We start from the raw sequence: 13398 nt of genomic DNA, 5'->3' as shown, positions 1-13398 counted from the left end.
AGTCTGGTGGGGGAGAGTGCCCTCAAGTCACAGCTGACTTCTGGCGACCCCCAATGGGGTTTTCATGGCAAGAGACTCAGAGCGGAACTACAAGTGGCAAAAGGCACAGGTTGGACACTTGTCAGCTTCCCTCAAGTTTTGATGGGAAATGTAGGCAGCTTGGCGGCATGTTGGACAAGTGACACCTGAAAAGCCCCTTGGACAGCAGTCAAGGAGCCAAGCTGCAAGACTAGGATGCCTACATTTCCCATCAAAACTTGAGGGAAGCTGACAAGGGTCCAGCCTGTGCCTTTTGTCACTTGTGGTCCCGCTCTAAGAGAGATGGTTTGCCATTGCCTGCCTCCGCAGCCCTGGTCTTCACTGGAGCTCTTCTGTCCTATTACTAAGCAAGGCCAACCCTGAGATCTGATGGGATCAGGCTCACCTGGGCTATCCAGGTCAGGAAATCGATGGGCTTAGACTGGAGTAACTCTGCTTAGGATTTCACTGCAGGGAAGCCTCGGGTTGCTACGCAGAGGCAGGCTCCTGAAAACCCCTGCAGGGGTCACCATAAGTTGCCTATGACTTGACAGCACTTTCCACTGCCCGAATTGCAGCGGAGTGGAACAGTCCAGGAGGGCACTTTTCGAAAGGAATAGGAGTGACTAATAGGACTGTGCCTGTGATGGTTATTGCGGGTACCGTCTTGCTTTTGCTGCACTGTCTCTTGACGTAGGTGTGATGCCCCTAGCACTTCATCCGTGACCCTACCTGAGAAGAGAAGAAGTAAGTCGCATTGATGTACCCAGAGCTGGAACTCTGACAACTGGGTCCCTCCTTACCTTCTGCTATCCCAGGCTTTGGAAGAACAGCTTATCTTGGCATGTCTGCAATACAGAGGGGAACATTGACATCATTATTCTTGTGGCCAGAATGAATTCTTGTATGTTTTATTGATTGAATCATCTATTGAAATGTATATTAACAGTGTAATATTTGTTGTTTTGAAGTCTTTTAAATATTTATTGTGAGAATCTTGTAGGGTTTTTTTTTTAGAAGCAGATTTGCACCCATGCTCAGCGGTGCCTCCCCTCCCCCTCGTGGAATGGTCTGCCTGGGGAGGGTCGGGAGCCCCCCCCCCCGCATTTCTGTCCTTCTGCAAACTGTATAAACCAAAATGTCCAGGGGGGGCATTAGAACTGGCCTGACCTGGATGGCCCAGGCTTGCCTGATCTTGCCTGATCATGGTCAGCCCTAGTTAGTACTGGGATGGGAGACCACCAGCACTGAAGGCCTAAGCAGACTTACTCCAGTCTGGTGGGGGAGAGTGCCTTCAAGTCACAGCTGACTTCTGGCGACCCCCAATGGGGCTTTCATGGCAAGAGGCTAAGAGAGATGGTTTGCCATTGCCTGCCTCTGCCGCCCTGGTCTTCGCTGCAGGTCTCCCATCCAATTACTAACCAAGGCCAACCCTGCTTAGCTTCTGAGATTTGATGAGATCAGGCTCACCTGGGCTAGCAGGTCAGGAAGTCAATGGGCTTAGACTGGAGTAACTCTGCTTTGTCGTTTATGAAGTCTTTTAAAAATTTATAGTGAGACTCTTGGGATGTGACGTGGCATATCTGTCGAGAGGAATTTGGAGAAGTGCTTGGAGCGCTTTGCACTTTCCTTCGTGTCTTCTTTAAAGCTATATATATAAAAATATAAATTCTTAAAATTCCTTATTGATTTGGAATACTAGTTTTGCTTGATTGTTTAACTACAAAAGAGAGAGCAAATCAAGCCCCCCCCCTGGAATAGGAACCACAAGGAAAGCAAAGGAACAACCTGCCAGAGAGCGGAACACAATATTACTATATCTAAGGCTGGAGTACGTATTATCTGATTTGTTTTGTTTTTATATATTACTTTCTGGTATGAAAAGTGCCAAGTGCTGGAAGTGCAATCAAAGAACCATAAATATCATAATTACTAGAAATACAAATTATTGCAAAGGTCTTTATCAACAATAGATACATCACTTAGAACCACAACTGGATGCAATAATCCTACACAGTACAGTTTTTAAAGTCCAACTGGTAAAGACACCATCCAAAGGAAGGTAAGTCACCATTTCCAGGAATCTGCCCTCCTTTCCTCCTTTAAAATGCTAACAGCTAAGCAGGAAGGGTTGACACCCTTTTTCTTCCCCTCCACCAGCCCAGAGGTGAAGGGAAGCCAGTCATTTGCATTGGGTGAATGGAACCAGCCAGTGTGATCTGGAACTCGGACACTAGATCTTTGCCTCCTCTGTCTGAGCCCTTCTGATCAGAAGTCTTCTCAGATCCTGAGCTGCTAAGGGACAGCATTTTTTTCCAAGTCAAGAAAAGATCCTCGCTAGGTTTGTACCCAGGAGAAGAGAAGCCCGCCCAGATGCTAAATAGAAAGGCAGGTTTGGAGAGACCCAAAGATAAGGCTTTATTGCTCGACTAAAGACGCCTACCTTTTGTCCTCCCCTCTTGTTTACATTTTAGCCAGGCTGTGATGGTTTTCATTTGTGGCCCCTCTTAGGAAACACTGCTCAAGCCTGAGATTTCTGGGCTGTGTTACTAAACTTCAGCTTTATTTACTTCATTTATAGTCTACTTTTCTCCCGAAAGGGGGCCCCAAACATCTTACATCATTCTCCTTCTCATCTTCACAACAACCCTATGAGGTAGATCAAGATGGGTTAGGGTTTCCAGCCTCCAGGTAGTGGCTGGAGATTTCCTGGAATTGCAACTGATCTCCAGGCCACAGAGTTCAGTTAACCTGGAGAAAATGGCTACTGGGGGGGGGGGTTGGACTCTATGGAATTCTGCCATGCCAAGATCCTTTCCCTCCCCACAACCCACTTTCTCCAGGTTTCCGGACAGTGCTGCGATTCGCGCCCGGATCCTGGCCTGGCGCAGTAACCACTGCACCGTGCAGCCAGGAGAAGCTCTTCCCTTGGCCGGGCTGAGGGGCCAGGACTCGCCGGCGCTCGCTTTCTTTCCGGCTGCGATGGAAACGAGCGCCTTGAAACTGCCACGGAGCAGCAGCGCAGCCCTGAGCTGGACCCGCCTGCAGCCCTCGCTATGCGGGCTCCAACTCCCCGGCCGCCCTGCCCTGCCCGGGGGCGCCTTGGCCTCTAAGCGCCAGAGGGGCGTCGGATCCAGCCACGCGACCCAGTCGGGGCTGCCCCAGAAGGGCGCCTTAAAACTATTGGCTCGACATAAACCTGACCTAGAGATGCGCAAAGTTTGCGCAACGGAGAGCGCTTTCGCTTGGATTCCAGTAATGATAGAAAAAGAAGAGAAAAAGGCTCGGCGTCGGGGCTCTGCCGCCTCCTTCGTTTTTTTTTTTTTTTGAAAAATTTTTATTGGGTTAGAATCCATTATTTCCACATTTACATTCAATTTTCCCCAATTTTTTCATCTCTAACTCCATCCCTTTCCCCCCCTTTTTGTTGACTTCCAACAGCTTTCCTACCCTTTGTCCCCTTTCCCTTACTTTTATTAGCTTCCTCTATCTAAAACAAATATATATTCTCCATTATTCTAAGCAGTACATCCTTAACTATTTTTAACATTGTATGCCCAAACTGTAAGTCTTTGTTTCCATCTTAGATAAACAATTTATCCCAATTTTTCAATTTCAGATATTTCTATATATCATAAACCATATAGATCATACATTCATTTATATCAAACAATTTGACTTATTCTCTATATATTACTCATTCTATCTTTTTATAATAGTTCTATATATCTCTCCTCACGTAGTCAATCAATTTGACCCATCTATATCTTCAGACATTCAGTTTGGTACAAAACTTATCAGAAAGAAAGAAAATATTGTTAGTTAATCAATCCTTATATTTAGTCCTTATAGTTAATTATTTTCTCTATGTTCTGTTTGTTAACCTATATATATCTATATATATGTCAATCTATTAATCTGACTGCTTATTAATTCACATTTATCTCTTCTCCCCCCGGTAAAGTCTCCCCCCTCTACTTCAGTACTTCAGTAGTTCTCAAACTGCCACAGTTTTCCTCCCACCTCCCATTTCTTCTCCAGGTATTGTTTCAGCTTCTCCCAGTCTGTGTTGAACTGCCCTGAGTCCAGATCTCTCAGTTTTCTTGTCATCTTGTCCATTTCGCCTCCTTCGTTTTTATTCACACCTCGCAGGGATGCTTTTTTCATTCATGTCCCCTCCCCAGAACTCCCTGGCGTTGTTACCACTTTTCCAGGCGGTTGCTGGGACTTGCCGAGAGGGGGGAACTTTCTTCGTTGATTGGAGAGAAGGCGGGAACAGGGGAATCCTAAGCAGGATTGCTCCAGTCTGAGCCCATTACTTTCCATGAGCTGAGACGGACTGACTCTGCTGAGGATTTCACTGTCCTTTTATTGTTTCATATTTGACACGAAATGGACAGTGATGGTTTCATGACTTGTGGACTTAGGAACTAAGGACAGTGGACATTAGAAAAACGGCCTTAATTTTTAACATAAGAGTGAGAGGAAATTTTGAAAACACTAATATTTGTGGAGAAAATTGGAAGCTTCCTTTTAGTTTATAGAGTTTTTCTTTATCTTTTCCATTGCTTTTCTTTATCTGGTTTGTTGGTTTGTTTCTTATTTGTTTTGTAATTGCAGGGGGGGGTTACATAAAACTCATAATTAAAAAAAACTATGCCAAATTGCTGGTTTCTTGGACGCCTTGCTTCTGGGATTGGGGGACGTGGGAATAAATCTCTTTGGACGCAGCATGGTTTGTTCCCCAGGAAATCTGCTTCCCTGCTTTGCCGTGGGAGCCTGCTGGGCGAGCTGGGAGCTGGTCAGGCGCTCTCAAACTAGCCTCCCTCGCAGGGCGGCAGTGAGGATGAAAGAGAAAAGGGGAGACTGAGCTGAGCCGCTTTGGGTCCCCCTTGGGGAGAGACACCGGGTCCGGGGGGTCTTCAGGGCGTGTCTGTTCCGTGCTGCCATCCTGGGGCAGATTCATTTGGGGATGAGCCGAGCCGGGTTCAGGCAGCCGGGCGGTCATTCACGATGCGTGCCCCTCTGTGTCTTTTCCCTGCAGAAGACCCTTCCCGGGATCCTCGGCTGCTGAATGCGAATTCCAGAGGCCGCGGCAGAAGGAAGCGGACCAAGTTTACAAAGGAGCAGCTGGACGTTCTGCTCAGGTTCTTTGAAACTAACCGATATCCTGGATTTGAGCTGCGGGAGCACATTGCCTCGCTCATCAAAGTGTCTGAGGCCAGAGTGCAGGTGAGGAGAGAGATGACGAGTTTCTCCGTGCCCAGCAGCCAAGGCCGGGCTCCCTACAGTCCAGGCCCGGGGAATGCAAGGCTCCACCTGCAGGCTTCCGAGGCCACTTCTGGTGCAGCTCCACAGGGCAGTCCTGAAGCTCGAGCCCGGGTGGAAGGAACCCAGTTTGCGCAAGGGCGAGCGCTTTCGGCTGGATCCCAGTAACGATAGAGAAAGAAAAGGGCTCGGCGTCGGGGCTGTGCCGCCTCCGTCGTTCTTTCCCACACCTCGCAGGGATGCTTTTTCCATTGAGGCCCTTCTGGCGTCTGTCTCCTTCCCCAGCCCTTGTCTCGCCTGAGCCAAAGGAAGCCGGATAAGCAGCCCAGCGTTGGCCTCCGCCCTTCTCTCCTTAAGTATTCCAATTCAGTGGCCCGATTGTGATGCTGTGATGATGTGATACACCTGGAGGGGGAAGGGAAGCTCTCTGCTTTTGCTGCTTCTGCAAAACTTAGCCCAAGAGGAGTACCCTGTTAGTCCGTCTGTAGCAGTGGAAGAGAGCAGGAGTCCAGCAGCTCCTGCAAGTCTAAAAAATCGCTGGTAGGGGCTGAGTTGTCGTGAGCCATTGCCCAGCCCACTCCTCAGATACAGCTAGCTACCACACAGTTCGTTCGTTTTATCGGTGCTACTGGACTCTTGCTCTTTTCCGGAAAACGTGATGATCTTTCAGGTGTTACTGGGCTCAAAACTTGCTCTTCTGTTACAAACGAAACTGGTTTGGAAACTGCTGTTGATGATAACACAAGCCTAGATCTCTGTAACAATAATGGTAAACTGGCACACCAGTACTTGAAACATCATTTTTTAAAATTTCTTCGGTTTTTTAACATTTTTTTCAAATGATTTGCAAAGGAATGTCGTGCTTTCAAGCCATTTACAGGAGGACTTTTCAATACGTTTTAAAATGCGCCCAAAGGACGTGGAAAGGCCAAAGTGTGATTTGTGACAGGTATTTGCACCCCTGCCTCCCCCCAAGGAATTGACGCCATCCTTTCTTCGGGAAGGTGGACTGGCTTGCAAAGGAAAGGACACGTTTAAACTCCCCCTCTGGCTAAGCGGGGATGAGAACCCCAGAGTGTCCAATCCCAGACCGATATTCCTACAGCCACAGTGACCAATCTAGCCCTCAAGTCAGAGTTGACTTATGGCGACCCCTGGTGGGGTTTTCATGGCAAGAGCCAACAGAGGTGGTTTCCCTTTGCCTGCCTCACAGCCCTGCTCTTTGCTGGAGGTCTCCCATCCAGTTCCTAACCAAGGCCGACTCTGCTTAGCTTTCTAAGATCTGACATGATTAGGGTCTCCTGGCCTATCCAGATCAGGGTAAAAGAGACTTTATAGGACATCTAATCCCTTGTAATACCTCTAATACCGAGGACACAGTATGCAGTCTTTAAACCGTAAAAGGATAAAACTTTCTTTCAGGGGTCGGTAAAATGAGTATCCAGCTTCCGGGGATTAAAGTGTAGGTGACTGAGGGAGGCGAGTGCAAAGCACCGCGTAAGAAGTCTGCCAAGAAAACGTCAGGATGCGACGTCCCCCCATGGGTCAGTCAGGACTCGGTGCTTGCACACCTTGACCTTGACCCTCCCTTCCATTCCCTTTCTGATTCAACCATATCGTTTCAGGTGGGTAGCCGTATTAGACTGCAGGAAAACAGCAAGATTTTGCCTAACTCTCCCTTTGAAAAAGATCCTTGAGGAGAGGGGTCTCTAGGCAGGGATCTTCTGGGTTACACAAGACCTATTCAAAGCAAAGGGCTTTCAAGTACTTTTGATAAGCAGAGACTAGAACACTTGACCAGGTCACTGGATTGTAACCAGTGCTGGGGTTACTGCATATCAGTAACATGCAAACATTTTTGCATTCTAGCAGTGCAACCAGAGAAAGATCCTTGGATACCACAATTTACTTAGGACACTTTAGATGCGTGCAACTCTGAGAACTGCACCCTCTACGTTTTGCCCTACAGAAATGAGACAGGCAGCAACAGAGCAGGGAGTGCGATAGGGGGATTTGTTCATTCAGAAGGACCACCGGAGGGGGGATGTCACACCAGCTTGTGTTGCAGTAGTTGATAAGGACCTCATTCTGTGGTTTGGTAACAGCAGCAATGGTTAAGGTAAGTAACGAATCTTTAACGGGTAGTTAGCATTGAACTCAGGTGCCATAAGCACAACTGGCCATAAACCCAGCGTCATCAGCCTTTTGCCCAGAGCCCTTCCGCGGGCTCAAGTGGAGACCGATTTGCAGCCAGTTTCAGAGGATAGCACTGGACTGCCTCAGCAAAAACGAAGGAGCCCCCCTTCTAAGAGCAAGAGATTTATGTAAGTTTAAACATTCATGGACCAGAACATCCAGGGTGCTGGATGTTTGGGCCGTTTTAAGAAATACACATAACTAAAATCTAGTTTGTGTATTTTATTACAAATCAATAAATTACAAAAACACACTAGCGCCTTTATTATCGATCAGTATACACGAGATAATACCAAACATGCAGAAAGTCACAACCTTAAAATGTTTGATTTGCAGCCCACCACCATAAAAACATGTTATCCCAGAACGCTCCCCCCCCCCTCAGTAAAACATTAAAATATTAAGTGCCGGCACGAACAAAAGTGTTGATAAGTATTATTGTCACGTGTTTAAGTGTTTATTGCTACCATGAAGTGCCGTTTTGTTTTATCCATAAAGTTATTGCCCACGCCCTTGCCCGTACGTCATTGCACTTCATATCTCAACATATAAAAAGCTTTTGTTTTTCAAAATAAAGAGAGCTCCGATGAGCTCGGAAGGTTGATGTTGGTGTCCTTTTGGTTGAGTTGTGGCCTCTGTTCTGGGCTAGACTCCCCAGTCCCCAACCCTCGTTCCCTCCTGCCACACTCTAAGATGCTTCTAGTGGGAGGTCAATAAGGAACACCACTAGACTTCACTTCCACCAGAGCCAAGGCAGTCCCGATCGTCTCTCTGAGTGCATGAAAAGGTTCAATACATTATGGCTTGTCAGTGCTCGGCAGTCTCTGCAGGCAATGGGAAGACCAGTCAGGAATCCAAAGCAAACGGGTGTTAAAAACCGAAAGGCCACCTGCAAAACACGGACTGAAGTGATCCAGGCGAGAGGGCCAAGGCTGAAGTGCAGAAGAGGAGGAGTCCCGGATGCCCTCATCTTTGGTAGGGTCCAGCTGGCAGCTCCAGAATGCGGAGATCTTCGCTGCTCAGCTCGGGCAGAGGGGCGCCAGGCTGAAGTCCCGCCAGAGGCTGCCCAGGTAGGACGGGCGGCATGGCTTGCTGGGGCACTCCTAGATTGATACAGGGGGAGGCTGGAGGAGGAGCCATGCCAAGGATGGAGCCAGTGGAGGAGCCGGGCATGCGTGGTCCCTGTGCCGCCTGGCCTGGAATTCCAGAAGGGCCCTGTGGGGGTGCCCCGTAAATGTAGAACTGGCCCCCCAGAGCTGGATTTCCAGGGGGCCACTGGGAGAAAGAGGCCTGGGGCTGCTGCGATGGCATACAGAGAGGAGACAATCCTGGCTGGGCCTGGTAGCATCCTCCCTGTAGGTTCCTGTTTTGTGTAGGGGAGGGGAAGGTCTTGTTTTTCTTTTGCGCGGGATCCCTGGCCCGTCGGTTCTGAAACCAGACCTGCAGCGGGGGGGGGGGGGGGAGAAGCAAAGTGTTAAAAGACTCTTACGAGAAACTTCCACTTTTCCGAACTAAAATCTGTGACTGCTCATCACCAATGCTGACCCTACGCAAGACACCCTCCACGTAACACGCATTAGATGCCCCAGCCTGTCCTCTGCAAGTCTTAAGGGGCAAATAAATCAGAGGTATTCTATGTGCTCCTTTGAATTCATTTACTTCCCTTTTGTGACATCAGCATTACCTATAGTTCAGCATGCACACGTGTTGTTAGCCAGCTGCAGAGAGAGAGAGAGAGAGAGAGAGAGAGAGAGAGAGAGAGAGAGAGAGAGAGAGAGAGAGAGAGAGAGAGAGAGAGAGAGAATATTCCTCCTTAAACATTCAGTTTTGCAGAAAGCCAAGAGAGCTCAGCTCTTGATTTTCTGCAAATCATGCAACACTCTGGGAGGACACAGATGTTCAGGCAGATGTTGATTTTGCCTACGCCATTCAGTTATTCAAACGGCACTTAAACACAGGCTAACCAGGTAAAACAGACACAGGAATACCCGAGGAAACAGAAACTCGTCATCTCTCTCCTTACCTGCACTCTGGCCTCGGATACTTTGATGAGCGAGGCAATGTGCTCTCGCAGCTGAAATCCGGGATATCGGTTCATTTTATAGAAACTAATGAGAACCTCCACCTGTTCCTTGCTGAAAGAGGTCCGCTTCCTTCTGCTGCGGCCTCTGGAATCCGCCCCCAGCAGCCGAGGATCCCGGGAAGGGTCTTCTGCAGGGAAAAGACACAGAGGGGCATGCATCGTGAATGACCGCCCGGCTGCCTGAACCCGGCTCGGCTCATCCCCAAATGAATCTGCCCTCGGATGGCAGCACGGAACAGACATGCCCTGAAGACCCCCCGGACCCGGCGTCTCTCCCCAAGGGGGACCCAAAGCGGCTCAGCTCAGTCTCCCCTTTTCTCTTTCATCCTCACTGCCACCCTGCGAGGGAGGCTAGTTTGAGAGCGCCTGACCAGCTCCCCGCTCGCCCAGCAGGCTCCCACGGCAAAGCAGGGAAGCAGATGGAAAAGATAAAGAAAAACTCTATAAACTAAAAGGAAGCTTCCAATTTTCTCCACAAATATTAGTGTTTTCAAAATTTCCTCTCACTCTTATGTTAAAAATTAAGGCCGTTTCTCTAATGTCCACAGTCCTTAGTTCCTAAATCCGCAAGTCATGAAACCATCACTGTCCATTTCATGTCAAATATGAAACAATAAAAGGACAGTGAAGTCCTCAGCAGAGTCAGCCCGTCTCAGCCCATGGAAAGTAATGGGCTCAGCCTGGAACTATCCTGCTTAGGCTTCCCCTGTTCCCGCCTTCTCTCCGATCAAGGAAGAAAGTTCCCCCCTCTTGGCAAGTCCCAGCAACCGCCTGGAAAAGTGGTACCAATGCGAGGGGGGGGGTCCTGGGGAGGGGGCTGCCGAGGCCGGCCTGGCCCGGAATGGTGTGAACAGCTCAGTTCTCCCCCCAACACGGGAATTTCCTGCCAATTTAGATGCAGCAACCAAAGCAAAGAAGTCAATAAAAAACCAACTAAAGGGAGAGCGCGATCCTTCAGAGATGGCCCTCGCCGTAGGATTGCACTGCGTTAGTCTCCAAGGTGCCCCTGGATACAGACGGAGCCACTTCTCCCCTCGAGGAATACTCGCCAGGCGGGAGAGAGGGAAAGAGGAGCCAAGGGAATCCGGAAAGAAGCGCGTCTGGGGCGGCCCCTTGAGGCCTCAGCAGGGGGATTTGCCCCACCAGCCTCAGAAAACCCAGCCCGGCCCGCTCCCCCCCCCCCGAGGCGCCGCGGCTCTTACCGCCTCCTGGCCCTGCTCCTGCGCCGGCTGCTCCTTCCATCGCACGGTGCTGGGGGCGTGTCTCCTGCTCTGGCCGCTCTCCCGACGGGGCTCCCGCTCAGCTCGACGGGACCGTAAAGAGGAAAGAGCCAATGGGGCGGTCTAGGCCAAAGGTGCTCCTGCTGCGCCTTCCAGGCCTCAGAGATCCGGCATGAAGAGCAGCGACGCCGACAGCCTTTTATTGCCCCTGGGCCCTGCCCCCCCCTGCCCCTGCCCCTGCCCCGCCCTCCTCCTGCCAATGGGGCTGGCCTGGGAGGGCTTTGACGCTCTGGGCTCGGGAGGGGCTTTGCTGCCCCTTGTTGGAGCTGCTCAGAAAGGATCTTGGCCACACAGCGCAGCTGCCAGTGCCGGCCTCCCTCCCCTTACTTCTGGGAGACCCAGGACACTTTCCTGGGAGTAAGCACCCTGGACTCAGACCTGAAATGGTTCTTGCTCTCTCTCTCTCTCTCTTGTTTTTGGAAGAGTTTTTTGTAAGAGCACGTAGTCACTCTGTACACTGAAAATTTAATATTGATAAAATACATATTGAGAATAGACACCAGGGATATTTCCATCCCCGCAGCTGTGGGCCTGCCCCTTTCTGCATTGTCCCGTAGATCCCCTGGCAGCAGCCCTGAGGAGGGCTCCTTTCCATGCACCACCCCTTCGCAGAAGCCCTCCCGAGAGACCCGCATTGGTGGACGCCTTCAAGCAACCCCTTTACTTGCTAGCCCCCTGGACAGCGCCTCCCCCAAAGGCTCTGCCGAGACGGAGAACTATCGATTATTCAGCACCGTGGACAACGCACGCCCCGCAAAGGTCCTGCCTGCACTTTCATAGGAGGTCCATACAAATAAACCGCCCAGATAAAGCAAGCCACCGTCACCCAGAGTGCCAGAATCCCAGCAGGCCTGCCCTAGAACTCTTTCCCTGCTTTTGAGATGTGGTGTCCCCCCCCCCGCCCGCACACGGATGAGCCAACGTGGGATTCGACCCTGAGCTGGAACAGAAAGATTCAACTTCAGCAGCTCCTTAAAAGCTAAGAGGACTTTCTAAGCAGAGTCAAAGCTGTCTTCTTTGGACACAAGAAGGAATGGGACCGAAACAACCCGGTGTTCGTGATTTGATTTTTATACTTCATTGATACCCTTTTTCTCCCTCCTGAGGACACTGAATGGGTTACCACAGCCCCCCCTCTCAATTTGATCTTCACAACAACAACAAGACTTTAGGGAGAGTGAAGGTTGCCCTCTCCAGGTTTGGGTGCAGAGTCTGGAGATGGCCGGGTTTGGGAAGGGCTGGAGCCTCAGAGGGGTCTCATAAATACTGGCCGTGCTTAGACTGCTACAGAGCGGCATTCGAGGCAAACGCAGCCATTTTCTCCCGGGGAACTGGCCTCTGTCATCCGGAGATCAGGCGTCAGTCCGGCAGGTCTCCAGGCTTCCCCTGAAGGGTGGCAACCCCAGGGGGTGTGGAGATGCCGGTACAATACTGGTCCAACAGTACGGACTGATTTCATTTTCAGGTTCCGGTTTTAGCTCTGAAGAAGCTGCCACTCCCCCCTTTTCTGTGCACGCACAAACACCCCCCACAGTGAAAAAATAATGCAAGCGGGATGGTTTGATTCAGCTTCTCTGGTAACAATTGAAAATATATTTAAGTGTATGAATAACCAAAGAATCTGCAGATGTCAACCCTGCGCAGGCTCTCTTTCCTTGGTCCACTCATGTCTGTTTCAAACCCCTTTCCTTGTCTCTGCTGCGATGTATTGAATGTCTGGATTCTGGCTTGCTGCTCAGAGGGTCCCCCACTGGACGGCAGGGCAGAGCAGGGATTCGCTCCCAGAGCCTGGCCTGGCGCACTAACCACTGCACCGTGCAGCCTGGAAAAGCGCTTCCCTTGGCTGGGCTCAGCCAGTACTGGATTCCAGTAATGATAAAAAAAAGAGAACACAAAAGGGCTCGGGGACGGGGCTCTGCCGCCTCCTTCGTTCCTTTTCACTCCTCGCAGGGAGGCTTTTTTCCATTCAGGCCCTTATGACGTCTTCCCCCCCCCTTTGTCTTGCCTGAGCCAAAGGAAGCCAGATAAGCAGCCCAGCCTTGGCCGCCGCCCTTCTCTCCTTAAGTGTTCGAGGTCTCCCATCCGGTTACTAACCAAGGCCGATTCTGCTTAGCTTTCTAAGATCTGACATGATTAGGATCTCCTGGCCTATCCAGATAAGGGCAGAAAAGGCTTCGTAGGACATCTAATCCCTTCTTTGGGGCAGGGAATTGAAAGCAAAACCACTCCTGACAGATGGCTGTTCAGTCTCCACTTGATCTTTTCCAGCAAGAGAAACCCACACACATACAGTTTTGTCACTTTGATGAAGTTTCTTCGAATCCATACTTGGTGGTGGAGAGTGCCCTCAAGTCAGAGCTGACTTACGGTGACCCCTGCTCAGGTTTTGATGGCAAGAGACCCAAAGAGGTGGTTTGCTGTTGCCTGTCTTTGCAGCCCTGGTCTCGGTTGGAAGTCTCCAATCCAATTCCTCAGCAGGCTGACCTTGCTTAGCTTTTGAGATCTGACCAGATCAGGCTCACCTGGGTGACCCAGTGCAGGGCAATGGAAATT

This window comes from Eublepharis macularius, chromosome 6 (assembly GCF_028583425.1).
Source record: "Eublepharis macularius isolate TG4126 chromosome 6, MPM_Emac_v1.0, whole genome shotgun sequence".
Classification (NCBI taxonomy): Eukaryota; Metazoa; Chordata; class Lepidosauria; order Squamata; family Eublepharidae; genus Eublepharis; species Eublepharis macularius.
Note: the sequence above shows the minus strand (reverse complement) of the source record.